Below are 22,500 nucleotides of genomic sequence, written 5' to 3'. Positions count from 1 at the left end.
TCCAATAATAATCATTCATTTATTGAAGCTAAAAGTCTTTCATGAAGTGACAAAGAATAGAATTTCTTTACAGGATTGTGATGGAGACACTACTGGGTAGCACTTTGACAGTATCATGATTGATAACTACTAACCTAAGGGATATAATTATGCAAGGCTAACATTAAGGTCCTTACAGAATAATGGAGTTGACATAAGAGAAAGAATAGTCTAATGTATCAGTGGAAGTAATTGGAAAAGATTTTGAAGCATTAACAATTTATAAAATATTGCTGGACGCCATCTGTTTTTATTTGTGTATCTATTTATTTATTTGATGTAACGTTTTGATGATATCAGTGCTATTCAATGAGAAGTGTGTTTCATTGAAGCAGAGAAACGGAGAACTGTGAAACGAGAAGAGTTGCCACGTGGAAATATATCTAACAGACAAGAGCGAAGGATTTAATAGTTTTATATATTCTTAGCAGCAGAAGAATAGATGTAACACTGTCACAAATAACTGAAGCACACCGATAAAAGAAAATCTTGATGACGTATCCATTCCGCTAGTCCGCGTCGTTTGAGAACTGTCAAAAGACAGGGTCAAATAACTTTGGATAACTGTCAGTAGCAGTAATTAACTACTGCTACTGACATGGACAGAGGTCACTGCAATTTACCATTACCAACACGGTCACTACTACTACTACAACCAACGATTCAAGTCCACGCACTAGACAAGAATTATGTACCCATAAAAAAAACGCTCCCACGTGGCCTATGTTGACACTAGTAAGGAACAATTATGAACTTTTCTTTTAATTACATTTTTTTAAATATGTATTTTTGAGAAGGTTCGTTTCATCAAGAACCGAAACATGTTAAATATCTCTGACAAGATTATAAATTAAAATACATTTTTTTATATATTGGCGTTTTCAAACTGCTTTTTTATAAATGTATACCCACTCGTATGCCACCTACACTTTTTAATCAACACTAATCTGTACATGTGATTATCGTTTCAAAACTGTATGACTCGCTAATCCGTAAGTACGGAGAAGTGAACATCTGAGAACGTAACGAACTCGAACGAGTAGATATGTCTTCTGACTGAAATTGTTTGGAAACCTAGATTATTATGAATTCATGTGTCACAGCATCAGAGCAGAGTGTTCTTTGAATCATGAAAGTTGTGCAAATTCAAGGCATGCATTTATTAGATAGATAAATGAGTTAGATAACTCATTTTCATAATTCTTGCATATAGATATAAACCGATATCGCACGGTCAAATGTAGGTTAAAATTAAGTAGCGTTCACTTATATTCTTTTCTACTCTAGGCACAAGGACCAAATTGTTGGGGAGGGCGCCAGTAGATTAGATCGACCCCAGTACGCAATTGGTGCTTAATTTATCGACCTCGAAAGGATGAACGGCAAAGTCGACCTTGACGGCCGTTCACTTATATTACACGACCAACAAGCAGAGTCGGATAGATTGATTTCTGGTTATCGTTCTGACTTTCAACGCGCTGATTTCAAACCCAGTCGAGATGTCCTTTGCTTTCTTGTTTTCGAGGCTGATAAATAAAGTAATTAATTTTTAATGGTGAAAATACATCTATTTCTTTCACACTTTCTGTCTTTCTCTCTTTCATGAAGAACTCAGCTTATTTTCTGCGTAGAAAATGTCTAAGATATACAGAATTTCACAGCAGTACCTCAACTACTTCATCAAGGAGCTGAGAGCTTAACTCAGAGCAAATCGCTTACAGCTTGTCGGGCAAATGTCACTAACTTTTCTGCTCGTTACTACGGCATTCTATTGCGAGGTTGATTTCTTCGGCTCATATTTTACCAAATCAATTATTGAAAGTGATGCCCAGCTCCATTTCATGTAAATCGCTTTTTCACAGGAAGATTTCTTTTTACAGGGTATGCATGTATTTATGTATGTAAGTATGTATATGTATATATATATATATATATATATATATATATATATATATATATATATATATATATATATATATATATATATATATATATATATATATATATATACATATATATATATACATATATATATATATGTATGTACATATATATGGGAGAATATACAAAAAATAACAACAGACGAGGACAGGTGGTGTAAATAACAAAAGTATATATTAGTATGACGCTCGGGAATACGGAAAGTCTTTGACGTTTCGAGCTACGCTCTTCAACAGAAAGAATACGGAGACAAGGAGAAAAACACGGAGAAAAAAAATTGAATAGTGTTCAGTCAACGGTCAGTTCCAACCAGTGGGACTGAACCCGGAGCCATATTGTTGGGAAGCAAGCTTCTTACTACACACCCAATCCAACGCCTATGTATATATATATATATATATATATATATATATATATATATATATATATATATATATATATATATATATATATATATATATATATATATATATATATATATATATATATATATATATATATATATATATATATATATATATATATATATATATATATATATATATATATATATATATATATATATATATATATATATATATATATATATATATATATATATATATATATATATATATATATATGTATGTATATATATATATATAATCCTAAATATTTCACATCTCCTTCAAATACCATGTAAACCGTATTACCCCAGTAGAATTAACTCCCATACATTCATGCATAACTAACACTTGAACCTGTAGAAGCAGTCATAGCATAGTTACTTGGTAATTTTATGATACTCGCCACGTTAGAGAATTATAACGAATAGATCTTATGGCAAACTTAATGAATCGATTTGTATTCCTCACTTAACTTTGAATTCTAGTAAGATGTTTTTCGCAAAACATTGAGAAATCAATAACCGCTTTACGGATGTCTCTCAACTCATATACATATATACATAAACACAATATGTATTCTTACATATATGCTTATATATGTATATATATATATATGTGTGTGTATATATATATATATATATATATATGTATATATATATATATATATATATATATATATATATATATATATATATATATATGTACGTGTGTGTGTGTGTGTGTAAATATATATCTATGTATATATGCATGTTTCTACACATACACACATACATACATACACGCACACACACACACACACACATACACACACACACACACACACACACATATATATATATATATATATATATATATATATATATACACAGAGATAGATAGATAGATAGATAGATACATACATACATACATACATACATACATACATGGAAATATGCTTGCATGCATGTGCGTATGTGTGTGTCTCTGTATGCGTAGGCAGGACAGCAAAACGAAACCCAGCTGGAATATAAATGAACCGAATTAGCTTCGGTTTAGAGAAATCCCATAATTTCATTCTATTCCAACAGCTAAACCTAACGCTACTAATTCCTTAAGACTTTCCCACTTCACGTTGCATTCTGAGAAACGGTAAGGTTTGCCGTGTGTCCACATAGTTTAATTATATCTAGCCTGAATGTTCTACAAGAAATTATTTAAATGATATTCCATGTTTAAGACGGCATAACATATTTTCTAATGTAGGCGCATGACCCGTAATTTCAAGGGAGGTGGTAAGTGGATTACATCGTCCCCACTGCTCAACTGGTACTTATTTTATCAACACTGAAAGGATAAAAAGCAATACCGACCACGGTGGAATTTGAACTCAGAACGTGAACACGGGCGAAAAGCCGCTAAGCATTCGTTCGGTGTACTAATGATTCTTATTTCTTTACTACCCACATGGGGCTACACACAGAGTGGACAAACAAGGACAGACAAACGGATTAAGTCAATTATATCGACCCCAGTGCGTAACTGGTACTTATTTAATCGACCCCGAAAGGATGAAAGGTAAAGTCGACCTCGGCGGAATTTGAACTCAGAGCATAAAGACAGACGAAATGCCGCTAAAGATTTCGCCCAGTGTGCTAACGTTTCTTATTTCTTTACTGCCCACAAGGGGCTACACACAGAGGGAACAAACAAGGATAGACCAACTGATTAAGTCGATTATATCGACCCCAGTGCGTACCTGATACTTATTTAATCCACCACGAAAGGATGAAATGCAAAGTCGACCTCGACCTAATTTTAACTCAGAACATAAAGACAGACGAAATGCTGCTTAGCATTTCGCCCGGTGTGCTAACGTTTCTGCCAGCTCGCCGCCCTATATTTTACAAAATATTACAAAATATCTTCATGCAGAAATGGCGGTTACTAGATTATGATTTAATTATTATGATCACGTGATCGAGTTTTTGAAATCTAAGGAAGTGTTTTGATCTTGTTGCTACTGATTTATTTCTATTTTCGAAGCTTTGCCCATTTTATTTTGGTAACTATCTTTGCGCAAACCTCTTTTGCATCAATGTGGTATTATTTCCTGTATTTTTTCTTTCTTGTCTTTTCATAATGCAAAATCTCTCTCAATGTTAGGCTTGACAGTTGCCACTAATGGAAATGACACCAATCACCTTCCAAGCAGATCATAATCAGCTTCTGTTCAGATCATAATTTTAAGGTCAGCAGAGACATGAAAAATAGACTCCATTAAACAGCATACATAGAAAATAACTACCAAAATCAAAAAAAGTGACCCAGCAACCAAATAATCTGGATTCAGCTGCAAGAAAGCATCCTGTTTAAAATACAAGAAAGCAAAAAAAATAATAATAATAATAAAACAACTAGCTTTTAGAGCCAGAAGAGAGATAATCTTTTTTTTTTATCAAAGGCTGTCACAACATGTTACAGATGAAATGTGTTCCGGCGCATCACCAGAAGGCATCTGAGAGAATATAGAATTTTAATATGGGTCTGTGTCGCTTATTGAAAAAATCCCGACTAATGGAAATATATTTCTGGAACTGATCAAAAAGTGGTACCTCGATGTTTTCTTAAAGTTAATTTTCTCTGATGTATTTTAGGTGTTCCCTCGTTAGATTCAAAATGGCCACCAGTGTTAAAGAATGTAAATAATGGCCACCAGTGTTAAAGAATGTAAATAATGTAAATAAAGCACATAATTCCTCATCTCTTAAATATAGAACTGTAACGAGTATGACTTAGCAAGCGTGATTTCGCTTGGCTATAACCATGGAAGGCATAAAAGTGGGTAGCCACACGGTTCTACTTTTGCTGCTGGATATAAGGATGTGTTTGTTAATTGAGGAGGCCATATTATCGCCCGATTTTGCATCTTCCAATACTAGAGTGAAATGAAATCTTGGCCGCTAAAGCGTACTTGCTGTTTCATAGGTTTAAACTATGTTGGAATATTACATCTCAGGAAAGCCCTGGGGAGGAGGAGAAGTAACATATGGGTGTATTCTCCTTAAAGAACATAGTTAAGTGCAAGTTAACATAATTAATCTAGTGACATTTTTTTATAATTAATTTAAAGTACACCGAAATGAATAACTACAAAACTAAAATATATTAAAAATTAAATTCGGTGGCAAGTGACAGCTCATTGCTTCAAATCAAATAAACTGTTCTCCTAAGTTCACGGAACATAAATTCATATTCAAGCCTGGACAGTTTCTCAATGTGAACCTTTTAAAAATTTATGGTAATTGAAATCAAATCTAAACTAAAGTACTTTAATAGCAAAGAATATTTATTTAAAGCGGTCCAGGAAAAATATTAAAAATAAAAGCCGGCATTACTGAAAGAAATTTTCTGAAAGTATAATATTAATAAACCACTCCGAGATAATTAAGACGGAATTATTTAATATTAAATGATCTAAACGCGTACATATAATTCTATTTTTAAAATAAATTGTAACAAAATGAGTTAATTTTATTTTGAATCAATTTTTTTTTGTTTAATTTTCCTGCGTTCCATTACTTCATGTGTGTGTGTATGTATATGTATGTGCGGGTGTAATTATATGTATGGATACATGTATCTATATTTAAATATTTACAAATATACATACATACATACATACATGCATGCATGCATGCATATATATATATATATATATATATGGATGTACGCATCATACTCACAAATGCACAATCATACACAGAAGCACATACACACATACGCATACATATGCATATACGTATGTATGTATGTATGTATGTATGTATGTATTTATATATGTATGTATGTACGTTCGTATGTTTGTCTGTATGTATAAATACCTTTCAGAGTTGTATTGGAATCACGACTGTAATCTATTTTATCTTTTATATTAAATTATTCATATCAAACTTTTTCCACGTTCCCCGCATTTTGTTTCGAATATAGACGTTTCTGACTCTATCTTCAATGATACACCTTACATTTTCTTCGGATTGTATGTCTGAAGTGTGGTTTATTTATTTTTAAAAGATCTTGTTAGTGAGTAATGCTCGGAAAAATAGGCACAGCAAATCTAAATGGTAAAGTCTGTCATACCGGCCATGATGAAATACCACAAGGTATAGAAAATACGTATTCGTCTTTATATATTTAATCATTTATATTGAACACTCCATATTTGATCTATTCAATAAGACATATTCCATATATTCAATAAGACATTCAATACTTTATTTCATTGTACCATCCATTTTTATTTTATATTATATATTGTATATTCCATATTCTATATCCCACATTGGTTTTGCAGGAATATAAATAAAACATAAAAAACAGACAGTGTTGGAACTCTTTTAAACAAAATAATATATTCCTCTATACACAATCATACAAAACCCCTTTTTTGTATTTATTTTTACTCGCATATATATATATATATATATGTGTGTGTGTGTGTGTGTGTGTGTGTGTGTGTGTGTGTGTATGTATATATATTTCTATGTGTGTGTTATCTATCTATCTATCTATTTATCTATCTATCTATCTATCTACCTATCCATATATATATATATATATATATATATATATATATATATATATATATATATATATATATATGTATATATATATAAAAACAAATAGTAATTGAGTATATGTATATATACGTACAGGTATGTGCATACCGACATCCACCTGTATGTATAGGTGCATATCTGGGTACAGGACATTGCAAACAAAACGTAGACGAGAAAACACAAGCTACATAGAGAACATTCTTCTTCATCAGCTACCCCCGTTTTAACACCGGCGTTTCGAAGAGCTGGGCAGGACGCATCGCTAAAACGGCTCTTCCCATGGACCGCAAATTAATTTTGTATACACAAATTAAACCTTGCCATGGAGGAATGTAGTGGCGGACAAAAAACAAGACAGGAAAACAAACAAAAAAGGCTATACGGCCAGACGGGAAAAATTGTGTATGAACGCTGTGAGGCACGAACTTGAAAGTGGGGACGAAGTAAGTTCTCGTGTTTGCTCGGCGATAGCCAAGGAAGAAAGGGATTATTGACCGGAAGCATGTGACCATGCCGGTGTAAGGGGAAGAGAGAGTGGTAGAGGGAGAAACAAAGGGAAGAAGTAGAAGAATAGGTGAGCAACGAGAGGAAAAGAGGAAGAGAGGAAGTACGAGGAGGGAAAAGGAGATACGTAGTAGTAACAGAGGAAGAACGAGAGAGGTAAAGAGACATACGTAGTAGTAAACAGAGGAAGAACGAGAGGGGAAAAAATTGAAGTGGAAGAGAAAGAGAAAGAGATAGAGTAGCGTCGGAAAATATAAAGTAGCGAAAACTACTTACAGATTGGTGACGCTGCGTTCGGTCATGTAAAAACAAGAAGTAAATGAGTATATGCATATATACGTACAGATATGTGCATCAAAAGTAACACTCCGTTCTTAATATCAATAGGAATTTTACTGAGCCTGCATACATAACAAGGTACCAATATTCGCCCGTGTCACTTCTTTCAGTGGATCTCCGTATGAGGATGTTGGAATTTTTATAATGGAACTAAGCACTGTAAGTTTAAAGACGACCCACAATGAACTCATAGACTAATATCAAAATTATCTGCATGGGTGTGTATGTGCGTGTGCGCGTTTGTGTGTATTTATGTGCAGTGATTACATGCGTGTGTAACAAGAAAAAAAACTGTTGACTTCATTACCCTGCAATAGAGCAATATATGATGTATATTATACAAACAAATACTGTACGCATAGATTCCCGGCGAGGAACGGATATGATGTTCTTCGGGTTTCTATCGGTATACAAGGTACATGCCAGCTATTGAACTGTATTACGTGCATTGATTACTCATGGGAAATCGAATAACTAAATTTCTGTGGCGTGCCGTGCGTTCGCTGGTTTTTTAAATATATATTTATATATATCCGTGTGTGTACACACATCCACAGGTATATATGCATATACATGCACACAGACACACACACAGACAGACAGACAGACAGACACACACACACACACACACACACACACACATATATATATATATATATATATATATATATAACTCAGATTCTGGAAATCACAAAGTACACAGTGGTGCTCCAGCATGACCGCATGCGCGTGGCAAAAAGGAGAAAACGAATAAATGAATAGAAGAATACATATGTATATATATATATATATATAAATATATATATATATATATATATATATATATATATATATATATATATATATATATATATATATATATATATATATGTATATATACATATGTACATGTGTATGTATATATATATATATATATATATATATATATATATATATATATATAACTTTTGAACTTTTCCACTTTTGTAAACCTCCTTTATCATCCTTTTTTACCTTACTTTCCTTCACCTACCGTCTCTTCGTACTCTGGATGTTCCTAATCTGTCTTCTCTAATCTGCACCTATTACTTTGTATTCTTCTCCCTCCCTTTCTTTTCTCCTCTCGTTTCTTCTCTCCCTGTCACCCCATTTTTCCTCCCTATTGTCCCATCTTCCTTTTTGCTTTGTTTTTTTCTCCCACCTCGCATATATTTTCTTCTCACAACCCCTTTTTCGTTTTTTCTCCTCATGCCTTTATTTTTTTCCCCCACACCTGTTAAAAAAGTTTTTTTTCCAGTTTTTTTAAAACTTTTTTTCTTTTTTTTCCTTTTTTCCACGTCCAATTTTCTCATCACGCTTGTTTTTTTCCACCACACCTTTTGTAATTCTCCTTCCCACGTCTAATTTTCTTTTCTCTCTCGTTCCATCATGCCTGACTACAAATCTTTCCAACTCACTCTCCACAACCGCCTAAAACTATACCTCCGCACACTTCCCTCTCTATACTTTCAACCTACTATACGACTCTCCTTACTCACATTCAAGAAGACTCGTTTCTCTAGTCATATTACGTTTTTCAGTCGCTGCTTACATCACCGCCTCATCCCTAAGGGTTTCCGCCTCCATTTCCACCCCACTCTCCACTCTTCTACCACCATTCTACCCATACTCCGCACCACATCCTACCGCCTTATGCGGGCCACCATTCGCTCCAATCTCTCTAAAATCCACACTATCGACCGCCTTCTTCCTCCAGCCTTTTCCATATTTTTCTCCTCTCTGTCACCCTCCCATGCTCACAATACATTGCGCTTTATCATTCAACTTAATCATCTCTTTCATGCATTTCTTACCGACACTAAGCTCCGCAAACTTCACTCACTCCTCCATTCCTCTACACCCGATGCCACTACCCCAACCCCTCCACCACCCTTCTCCCTCCCTGATGTGCATTCCCCACCCACACCCAACCACCCTGCCTCTCCCACAAACACTCCACCCCTCCCTCCCAGCCCTCCACCATCCCGACCGCCCCTCCTAACCCTACTTCATCCCCTCCTACTTCTATTCCACCCACCCCTTCTCCACTTCAGCCTGTCGTTACCATTCCCCCAGATCTTCCTCTCTCTGAGGCGGAGCGCTCCGTCCTCAATAGGGGTCTGCGCTTCATCCCACTCACTCCATCCTGCAAGGAATTTCAAACCCGTGCTGATGTCCACAGCTTTGTGCGCCGCGTTAGGTTGGGTGCGCTTTTCCATAACACACCACCCGCACCCAACGAGGACTGCTTCACTGACCTGGGCCGACGACCATCCCAGTGGACGCCTGCTCCTGGCCAGTTCCAGGCAGTTGATCTTTTCGCGGGCGCCTGCCAACGCGCTGTGGGCCGGTTTAACTTTTCCAGGCGTCCATCTCGACTCAACATCTCCCCAGCCGAACTCTCGGCCCTTCGATCCCTCCGACGCCGCACGGACATCATCATAAAACCGGCTGATAAGGGTGGAGCCGTGGTAGTATGGCGCGCGGACCTCTACGAGGCCGAAGCTCTCCGTCAACTTCGAGATACCTCATTCTACCGCCCTCTGCCCTCCGACCCCACGCCCAGCTACCAACAGACTGTGTCCTCCACTATCCATGACCTCATCCTCTCCTCCCGTCTCCCCGCCACCGCCTCCAACCTTATTGTTCGCACCCCACGCACCCCCACCATTTACTTCCTCCCCAAGATCCATAAACCGAACAACCCTGGCCGCCCCATCGTCTCCGCCTGCAACTGCCCCACCGAGCTTATCTCAAGATACCTAGACCGTGTCCTCGCCCCCCTAGTGGCTTCTCTACCTTCCCACATTCATGACACTAACCACGCGCTTCGTCTATTCAACTCTTTCTCTTTCCCTCCCGGCCCTTCTAAGCTTCTCTTCACTCTAGACATCCAGAGCCTCTATACAGTGATCCCCCACGACGAGGGGCTGCGTGCCCTGAAGTTTTTTCTAGACCAACGCCCCAACCCACAACCCGACACCTCCACACTCATTCGTCTGGCCGAACTTGTCCTATCTCTCAACTGCTTCTCGTTCGCGGGAGATATCTACCAGCAAACCTCGGGAGTGGCCATGGGGACGAGAATGGGCCCCAACTACGCGAACCTCTTCGTTGGTTATGTTGAGGCCCAAATATTCTCCAGTTTCACTGGTCCCACTCCCGAACTATACGGTCGGTATATCGACGACTGTATGGGTGCCAGCTCACTCTCCCGCGAACATCTTGACTCGTTCCTCTCTTTCGTTTAGTCTGTCCATCCTGCCCTCCACTTCTCCTGTACTGTCTCTCACACCTCTGTCCCCTTTCTCGACATTTCGGTCAGCATCCTCCACACCGCCCTTAGCACCTCCATCCACTACAAACACACAGACTCACACTCCTATCTCAACTTCTCCTCCTCCCACCCTAGACACACAAAACTTTCTATCCCCTATTCCCAATTCCTCCGTCTACGCAGACTTTGTAGCGACAGCCATGACTTTGAGACTCAGTCTCAACTCATGGCTCACCACTTTAGCCTGCGTGGATATCCACCCACCACCATCCACACCGCCCTTGCCAGAGCACGTTCTGTGGACCGTGCATCTGCTCTCTCCCCCCGAACCCGCCCTGCCGTTTCCCGCCTCCCTTTTCTCCTCACCTACCATCCCACCACCCTACCCCTCCAACGCTCCATTCTCCGAGCTTTTCGGCGCCTCCAGTCCGACCCCTCCACCTCCCACATCTTCCCTAATCGACCCCTCCCCTCCTTCAAACGAGCCCACAACCTACATCCAGAGCCTCTTGGTCCACCACTTCTTCCCCAACCCAACCTCCCAACCTGGCTCGTTCCCCTGCTCCCGCCCACGCTGCCGCACTTGCCCTTACCTCTCCAACACCACCCTCCTCACCAGCACCCATCACCGACCCTATCGCATCACCGACTCCTTCACCTGCACGTCTACCAACATCATATATTGCCTCTCCTGCTCTCTCTGCCAATCCCTGTACATCGGACAAACGGGGAGCCGCCTGGCCGACCGATTCGCGGAACACCTCCGAGATATCAACGTCGGCAATGACACCCCGGTGTCACGCCACTTCCGTTCTGCCGGCCACTCCTTGCGGCAAGACCTGTCTGTGTTTGGATTGTCCATGCACAGGGGCCATCCGGACACCCGTTTGCGCCGTGAACAGGGATTAATCTTCTATCTTCGCTCCTTTGCGCCACATGGGCTCAACTCCCCTCCACTCTTCATCTAACCCCCTCCTCCTGTCTCTCTCCCCCACCCTCCCTCCTACCACCCATCTCTCCCCTCCCCCACCTCCTGCTCCGATTCCTACTTCTTTGTACGTCTCTTCACCTCTCTTCATACTTCTCTCCACTCCCACTTCTCTTCACCCCTACTCTTTCTCTCCTCTCTCTTACTCTCTCTCACTCTCTTCTCTCGTACTCCCCCCTCTCTCACTCTTACTCTCTACACTCTTACTCTCTACACTCTTACTCTCCTACTCTCTACACTCTTACTCTCTTACTCTCTCACCCTTACTCTCTCACTCTCTTCCCCTCTCTCTCACTCTCTTTCTCTTCCTCTCTTTCTCCCCCATACCCCTCTTCCCTCTCTCTCACTCTCTTTCTCTTCCTCGCTTTCTCCCCCCATACCCACCTTCCCCTCTTTCTCTCCCCCATACCCACCTTCCCCCTCTCTTAATCCACCTTCCCTCTCTTATACCCACCCTCTCTCCTCTCTTCCTCTCCCCTCCCATACCCATCTTCCCCCTCTCTTACATCCACCTTCCCCGTCTCCCTCCTCGTCAACACCCTCTCATAAGCTAATCCCACCACACCCCAACACACTCCTACTCTACCTTCCCACTCCACCCCATCCGATTCCTTACACCCACCACCCACCCCTACCCACAGACCCCTACCTCTACCCCACCCTCAGCCTAACCCACACTCCACCCATGCCTTCCCCACCTACCAACACCCTCACATCACACCACACCAATACCCTCGCATCACACCACGCACACCACACCAATACCCTCGCATCACACCACGCACACACTACAACTGACCAACTACTTTCTCCCTTTCTCCCTTCCCCATTTTCACACTACATACGTCAAGAACACCAGCATTCTACCTCCCACACACAGCCCCTCGTTCCCGATCACCGTTTGTTATCTCCCCCTTTCTTAGCTCTCCTGAAATAAGAATTTCTAACTAAATAAGAATTTCATTGTTATGATCGGCCATTATTATGATTGACCGTTGACTGAACACTATTCAATTTTTTTTCTCCGTGTTTTTCTCCTTGTCTCCGTATTCTTTCTGTTGAAGAGCGTAGCTCGAAACGTCAGAGACTTTCCGTATTCCCGAGCGTCATACTAATATATACTTTTGTTATTTACACCACCTGTCCTCGTCTGTTGTTATTATTTGTATATTCTCCCATATATATATATATATATATATATATATATATACATGTATATACATATATACACATGTATATATATGCATATATATATATAGACATGTGTATGTATATATATGTATATATGGGTGTGTGTGTATACATACACACACTTGCACACACACACATACACACACATATACATTCACACTCACATTTCCATATACGGATAATATGCTTTTATTTATTTACTTATTTTTGTTATTTTTCATATATTTTTATTTGTATTTTGATTTTTGCTATGACTTGTATTGTTTGTATATTTACACGCCTTTGTATCAGAATATAACCATCCCCAGGCCCGCTTCTTCAGGAGCATGCTTGTTGTTGATACAAATGAGGGATTACATATTTCTTCATATTTTTCATTTAGGAGAATGCTGTATTTTCACATTCTTAGCAACCTTTTTTAGATGCAACTTTTTCTTAATGTTTGTATATTTTACTCGTATTTCTATTTCACCTTCAACTTTCTATCTGACTACTGGCCAAATATGTAACATTTGCTAAACAAAATAACAAACAAGCATCATGAAGAAATTCTGAATGAAATACAAAACAAATAAATACGGAAATAGAAAAAAGCTTACTAGTTCACGTTCAACTTCTTTTTGTTATAGAAACAAAATGTGTTATTACTAATTTTATTTTTCTTCTGTTCAAGTTTGGAAGTGTGTATGCCCGAAGTTACACTAAACATAGTTAATCAAAGTATGAAATATGCATGCGTATATAATGTTCACGAAGCTACTTTTCTTTTACGCTTGAACAAAACATGAATCAACGATTCTCAGTTTCAATGCAATCTCATTGCTACCACTGTATTACTCGATTTCAAAATATTAAACGAGAATAAAGCAAATTTTTACCAACAACGGAAGCATTGTGTTCAATAAAATCTGTGTTTGATACGTATGTAATGTAAGTAAATTGTTCGCAAGGGTCTTCTGCCATCCTTGCGGTGATTTATGCCATTGGATGGAAATGTGCTTCAGGAAAACTGTGACGAAGCCCTTCATATATATATATATATATATATATATATATGTGTGTGTGTGTGTGTCTGTAAATATATACGAAAAGACATAAATGATGGGCTTTACGCTTTTATCTATTTGTGCTTCGTAGTCTTACAGCTGCTTCTGATCTCTCTCTCTCTCTCTCTCTCTCTCTCTCTCTCCGCTCTCTCTCTTTATAGACACCCCCCACACACACATATATATATATATATATACATACATATAAATATGTGTGCATATGTGAGAGTGCGTTTGTCTTCGTCAATGTTTGAATGTAATCAGTTTAAAAAAAAATTTCATATCTGGTTTTAATTTTACTCAGGAATAATAAGTTTTCTATGTCTATTAACACTTAAGACAATTTCAGCCTGATATTCTGGGTGACTTTCAGGTGTTTAGAATAATATGCATTTATGTTAGCTTTCCTATATTTGATAACATTTGAAATGTATGGGATTTACATAAATAATAAGCGGAAGTGGGTCTGAACAATACCGTGTGGGGCTCCGTCTGTTGAAACATGTTACTCAGGAAGAATTTAATACATTACGATGGATTAAATGTATTTAGTCATTGACTCCTCTACTGGATAATCTCTCAGCATAATAACATGGTCGATCCTGTCGTAAGCTTTAATGAAGGCAGGATAACTGATATATTTGTGTCGGAATCTTTTCCAGAGGATTTAGAATGTCTTATGCAGTCTCTTTCTCGCGTAAACCAAGCAAAGAGTGTCTAGATGTTTGATATGATCTCTCTAGGAATGAAATCATTTTGTCATCTTGCTCCTTTTTAGAATATTTCGATCATATGACAAATTAATAAAATCTGATGTCAACGGAAATTCATTATGAGCGACTTTTAAAAAACTTTTGAAAAACTGGTATGACACTCAGGAACGGAAAATATTCAAGAACAAAACGTGAGTCCAGCGAATTCTTCCAGAAATTCTTCCAGAAATTCTTCCAGATTAGAAAGAGGATATCAAAGTTGATGTCAGCATTCCCAATACCAAGCATTTGTCATGGATTGCTCCCGAATTGAGTTTTATTTTATTATTAGTTGCAGCGACAAGGCGGCGTGCTGGTAGAATTGTTAGCACACCGGGCAAAATGCTTAGCGGTATTTCGTCTGCACTACGTTCTAAGTTCAAATTCCATCGCGGTCGACTTTGCTTTTCATCCTTTCGGGGTCGATTAAATAAGTAACAATTGAAAACTAGGGTCAATGTAATCGACAGCTCCCTTCCCCTCAAATATTAGACCCTGTACCTTCAGTAGAAAGGATTATTAGCAGCAATGACGTCCGCTGTTCTGAAAGTGATGTCAGGGTGAACAGGTTGCGGATTTCCTTTAATTAATACTGCCTAAGTCCACCGAAAACAGTGTAGTGCTGCTTTTGTAGCTCCGCCATTCTATCTTTGGAAATATGTTTTCATTGATTAGCGGCCGATGAATGAAACAGTGGCCCTCTGCTATTTTGAAAATGCATACAACATACTGGGATTGTGTTTAATATATGCAATTGCCCGGTCTTCGATGGCAGCTCCTTTGGATATCAATGACAGACCTCATACATTGCTCGAGATATTATTTTTACAACTCTAGATTTCTTATTGACCTTGAGATGAGTTTCTGCTGCTGGCAGTATTTTAACACATTGATTTTCTAAAATTCTCGTCATTTCCCTTACGCTTGCATTTATTTTTGTTTCTGGCCGCGATAGGCTGAGGTATACACATATATGAGCAACTGTCCTCATACAGCTTACAAAACATTTTGATATCGGTGAGATTGAGAACGAAAAAACCACTCAACACATAATAGGTTATGTATAATTCACTCCAGTTCACTCAATGTAGGTCCTTGTTGTTGAATTCGGTGAGTGATTTTAGTTTAACTTCTGGTTGTTTAAAAATGAAGTTGCAGCGTCCTATGTCATGGTATGAGAGAAAGGCGTTTTCTGCAGTGAGGTTATGAATAGTTTTGCATGATTGCTAAACACTAAAACCAAATATTTTATGTATCTTTTTAGCTCGAGCACGAGTTAAAACAGGGAGAAGTCATTAGTTTGAAAAGTGTCTCTACTGTTGCTTTATCTGAGGTGAAGATATAAATCCTTGTATCAGATTATAATAATAATTTGATCTCAGAAAATATACAATAAAATTGCAAACTAATCCATTCTCCGCATAAGATGAAAAAAATGCAGAGAAGTGTAAGAAAATTGTGAAGTAGTGATGACAAATAAATACATTTATTTATCACAAACATATTGGAGGTTTTCACTAATCAAGTCATTTATTTATAGTCTTCAACCATTAAAGAATATGTCATTTGAAGATGTCCTGAAAATAGTGACGTCTGAAAATTTATGTATGTTTTGACAAAGATCAGAATAAATATTTATAAAAGTATTTACCAAAATAGTGATAAAGTGCTTAAAATGATGGCGCAACGTTAAAAAATATATAGAAGCAAACCATTATATTGCAATATGAAGGCAGCAATTTCTATGTAAGTATGTACGGATGCAAGCACATATGTACGTATTTGTCTATCTATTAATTTCACTATACGTCCACCTAACGGTTTGCCTGTCTCCCTACTCATCTATATGTTTATTTATTTATCCATTTATACATCAGTTTCTGTCACTACTTTTCACATCCTGACTTCCGCTCTTTATTTATAATTATTTCTTTTTTCAAAATCGAAAGCAAGAATCGTGTAAAGTGCAAGATAAACTAGTTTTCGTGGTACATACTTTAAAGTAATATATAAACAAACTGAATAAAGAAAAATAATTCTAGGTATTTATTTATATGAATAGCAGTATAGGAATGAGAACCCACGTTCGAAATTCCCCCAAAACACCTGATGAAGGTTGGAGGGTTTATCAGCCGAAACGTTGTGTTAACAACAAACAAGATGAGGACAAAAGTCCGTCAAATGTAAATAATACAAATAATGTACATAACTCCTCATCTCTTAAATATAGAACTGTATTACAAAGTATTAGTCCTGGGGTCGATTCACTCGAGTAAAAGGTGGTACTCCAGCATGGTCGCAGTCTGAAACAAGTAAAAGAATCAAGGAATAAGAATATATATATTATATATTTCTGGAAAAAGTTTAATCTCTTATTAAACTTTTCATTATGCAAATTTGAGAATTTGGCTTTAGGATAGACACCACTAAAACCAACACTAAAATCAACCCTATGGCTACGATATGTTGATGACACCTTTATACTCTGGCCTCTCCAGGAAGATGTCCAAGTGCTGTTAGATCATGTGAACTCAATAAAGCCATCCATTCACAATAGAAAAGGAAAAAGACAATCAGCTGGCATTCCTGGACGTATTAATAACACGCACCAAGTATGGATTCAGGACATCCGTATACTGCAAGCCGACCTTTACTGGACGATAACTCAACTTCAATTCCCACCATCCATACAGTGTAAAAAGACGGATTGCTCAGTGCCTAAAACATCGTACAAAGAATATAAGTAGCGATCGTGATACACACCGCGAAGAAATGATCAAGCTCAATAACGATCTGTTCAGCAACAACTACCCCAAAAGTATACGATCTACTCCAATTATGAAGAAAAGAGAGGACGAGGCCAATAAACTGTCTACAGTCTGTCTACCCTATGTGAAAGGCCTCTCCGAAAAGATACAAAAGATATGCGGCCCATATGACATCAGGACATTATTCAAGAGTAAACAACACTTCGCAGAAATCTCCTTCGGGTAAAACCACTAATAGAAGAGAATATGACCAAGAACTGCGTATACTCCATCCCATGCAGCTGTGGTACGTTATACAAAGGCGAAACATGTCACCCCCTCAAAATAAGGGTAGACCAACATCGCATAGCTGTGACACGAAGAGATATTGATAAATCCAGTAAACCGATCATGTATCGGAAAATAATAGACAGAGAACACCACTGGAAATAACGAAAACTAAAAGAAGCAGCACATATGCTAGGACACATCAACCTCCTAAGCAGACCGAATGCAGATATGAGCAGCATATGAGAACCGGTATTAAGGAAGGATAGAAAAATATTAGATTTATAAGCCCTACAATTCACGGGCATATGGAGTAGTGGTTAAGAGAGCGAGCTACTAACCCCAAGATTCTGAGTTCGATTCCAAGCAGTGACCTGAACAATAATAATAGTGATAATAACAGCGAAAAATACCTGAGGAATGTAATAATGCCTCATCTCTGAAATATAGAACTGAAAAAGATAATCTTGTTTAAAACCACACTTTAGCATACAAAACTCAACACCAATATATATACATACCTACATGATTAATATATAAATACACCTTATCTTAATGACTTGTCAGTCATTAAGATAAAGTGCTTCTTGTATGAGTTGGTTTAACTCTTATTTCTAGCAATAGTGCCCTCAGTATATAAGGGTCTCCTCTTTTGCCACAGACATTTTCATTGATATCCATCAATTTTTGATTGTAAAATTGCGAACAAGCCACCCTTATTATACACACACACGTGCATATATTTACAAATTTTTCCACATAAATTATATGAAAATTTATATAAATATATATATATATATATATATATATATATATATATATATATATATATGTTTGTGTGTGTGTGAATGTATACATTGAACTAAGATTCCCTTCCAGGTACAATGCTTGTACGCGATCGCTTGACATGCCAACGCTAAAAGTTGAACTGGTCTGGGTCGGAGCGCTAACCTCAGCGGTTTGCTCCCTTAATGGATCTTGGACTAAGCATCAGAGTCAACAAAACCGTCATATCTGAAAGTCCTGAAAATACCTGCCAAATCCTCCATAAAGAAAAGCTTATTCTGTCCAAACATGAATCTTAACTGGATATTAAAGATATAGATTAGCTATGACTGAAACTGACGTGATGGGTCTGGTTTGAAAATGTTTGGTTAAATACCTTCTTTCATTAATGCTTACTTGAGTTTGAACCACAACAACTAAACATTTATTTTCATTCCAGAAAATTCAGAATTAAAGCATTGACACGAGTTAATGATAATATGTAAAATCGTAGTCATAAGTACTTTTTAATGTTTTAAAAGGTTAAATCGAATCTTTTATATAGCAAGACTATGTTGTAAACAAAAATTTTATTTTGTAATATAAATTCTATGCGTAAATCTACGAAAATAAATTTATATCATAGTCGCTACATCAAGGTGTTTTTGCACTATGAAAATTTCTAGACCATGCCCTCGAGTTGAAATCAAAACAAAACTGGAACTAAAAATTATATACGAATTTTAAAGTAAAACAAATGAATGCGAGAAAGCCATTGATGTTTTGTGTCGGTGAAATTAATGCAAATAAGTCAAATAGTGGAATAAGTTTGAAGCCGTGAGGAAGAAGAAAAGTAAAAGTTGTTGGGCGGAACATTTCGTCGGAGAGAAAAGAAATGACAACTGATAAATTTATAAATTATATAGTTCAATATTGCTTGATCAATAATTTAGATTCTCTTATTCCACTCCTGAAATTTGCTTAATATCACGAATGTTATACTTTCAAATAAATCATTCCTTTATCTTGTTTTGAAATATTTTCTTGATTTATCACAAATATTAGATCAACCTCGCAAAAACAGTGACAAAGTGCCTGTTCAATCACTGCTTAATGTCATAAACAAGAAACAACGTTACACGATATTAGTTTGCAAATTATCAAAATATATGGTGAACAAGACTTTCATATCTTTAATTTCACATGAAATCAACGATTGCAAAACGAGTGATTAAAGCAGTGTTCCTCCGAGTGATTCTGGAGTAACGACGTTTGACAACAAGGTATGTAGATCAGAGATGAACGTCTACACAGGTCGAGCCTATACTTATCTGCCAGAGATGAACGTCTACACAGGTCGAGCCTATACTTATCTGCGTTGGGAAATCATTGCACCGTGATTAGAGTGTCGCAGTAAATAATCCTTTCTATTATAGACACAAGGATTGAAATTTGGGGGAGGGGAGGTTGTTGATTACATCGACCCCAGTAGTCAACTGCTACTTAATTCAGCGATCAGAAAAGGATGAAAGGCAAAGTCGACCCCGGCGGAATTTGAACTTAGAACGTGGCAAAAGACGAAATACGGCTAAGCATTTCGCCCGGCGTGCTAACAATTCTGCCTGCTCGCCGCCTTAAATAATCACGAGACACATACTTTAAGCTGAGCATGCTGAAGGAGACATACGGGAATATCAAAATGGTGATGTTCCGTTAATGTCCATAGTCTCAGCTCGTCGCATTTATGAATCTAGAGGAAAAATGTAATGATGGTTGTTTCTGATAGGACTCTATGGAAGTGGAACCCGAGGATTAGTGAGCGCAGAAAATGGATATCTGGATGATATGGTATCTTGCAGAAAACGTCTAAAGGAAAACGTATAGAGACTATCTTTGTAGATTTACATTGAAATTTCACATAAATAACAAGTATTAAGTGTCATGTAACTCGTAACAGTGATCCACGGCACTGAGAGTGCAAATAATTAAGGTAAGACAACAAAAAAAAATGGGTTCTCCTAGGATTCGAATTAAAAATGTAAACGGTAGGAATCCTGATCATTCTATTAAAATTTCTACCGCTCCAAAGATTTTGATACTTACAGATTAGAATTCCTAAAATTGGTATAATAATGCAATAGGATATATATTATAAAACGAAATTTTTGGTAGTGGTATCTGTTCTAGATTATCACTGATATGATGATGAGACCAGAAGAATCTGAGGAGTATCTAAAGGGAGAAAGTTAACTACTCTGCATCGTTTTGGATTCTTAACACTAAATGGAAAAGATGGTTGTTATTAACACTCAGATATCTGTACGTACACTTTCTTTCAAACGGAACAGTAGAGATCTTTAAAATGTCTCTAAATTAATTTCCCGCCCGATAAGAACACGTGACATAGCGTAAATATATTCCTCTCTAGCGTATGATGTGATATAAGTGTTTAATTTTGTTTTATACAATGTGTATATGATATTTCGTTTATTATAAGTACTTATTCATTGTCTTTATATCATACTATCTGTTTCCTTTACATAAGCCTGTGTATGTGAAGAATGTATGTATATATATATATATATATATATATATATATATATATATAAGCAATAATAAATCTGTGAGCGAGATATAAACAGTAGCAGCACATATACTTCACGATATATATATATATATATATATATATATATATATATATATATATAAGGATGACATTTCAGAATTTTGCAGGAAGCTTCGTTTAACAGAAGCTTTCATAGACTTCAAAAATGAGGATGACTCAATTATTAAAAACAAAAGCAACTTCATACCTTCCAAAGGAAGGAATAAAGCACTCGATGATTTTTGCAACCACATCCAGAGTTTCCCTTTTACCCCACCTAAAACCAAGGTCAAATCAAACTTTAATAGCATAGAATGGAAAAATCTAAGAGACTTACAACAGGACAAAAGCCTTACTATCAAAGAAGCTGACAAAGGTAGTACTGTAGTCCTAATGAACACAGATTTTTACAAAAACCTAGCACTCTCCTTACTAAACGATAACTCCAGTTACAACGCCAATATCCCTCCACACTCATAGATCTTGGAATAAAACGTGCCAAGGAACTTGACAAAAACACACTAAAAACCAACCAACATAATAACACACCCAACCCCAAAATACTTCCATACATCTCCACCCATAACCCCAATAACATCGAAGCATTCACCACAATTAAACAAAACCTCCCCTTACTCACCACAGACCCGAAAATGAACAATATCATTAATACACACAAAGTCCTTAAATGCAAAAGGCAACACAAATCTTTGAAAACATTATTAACCAATTCCAAACTACATACGCCACTTCCACCCCCATCAGTTAAAAAATGTGCACGCCCTAATTGTGGCACCTGCCCCTACCTACTTGAAGGCTCTGAATTTACCTTCAAACGAGGAACAAAGTTTAAAATTAAAACCAATTTCTCTTGTTCCTCGAGTAACCTCATTTATGTCCTTACTTGCGCAGGTTGCCAAAACTTCTATATCGGACAGACGAGCCTCCCATTACGTAGAAGAGTAGCTGTCCAAAAGGAACAAATAAACCTCCCTCAATACCGCCAAATTCCACTCAGT

The sequence above is a fragment of the Octopus bimaculoides genome, chromosome 3 (genome assembly GCF_046866305.1).
Source record: "Octopus bimaculoides isolate indiv1 chromosome 3, ASM4686630v1, whole genome shotgun sequence".
Classification (NCBI taxonomy): Eukaryota; Metazoa; Mollusca; class Cephalopoda; order Octopoda; family Octopodidae; genus Octopus; species Octopus bimaculoides.
This window is presented reverse-complemented; position numbering follows the sequence as displayed.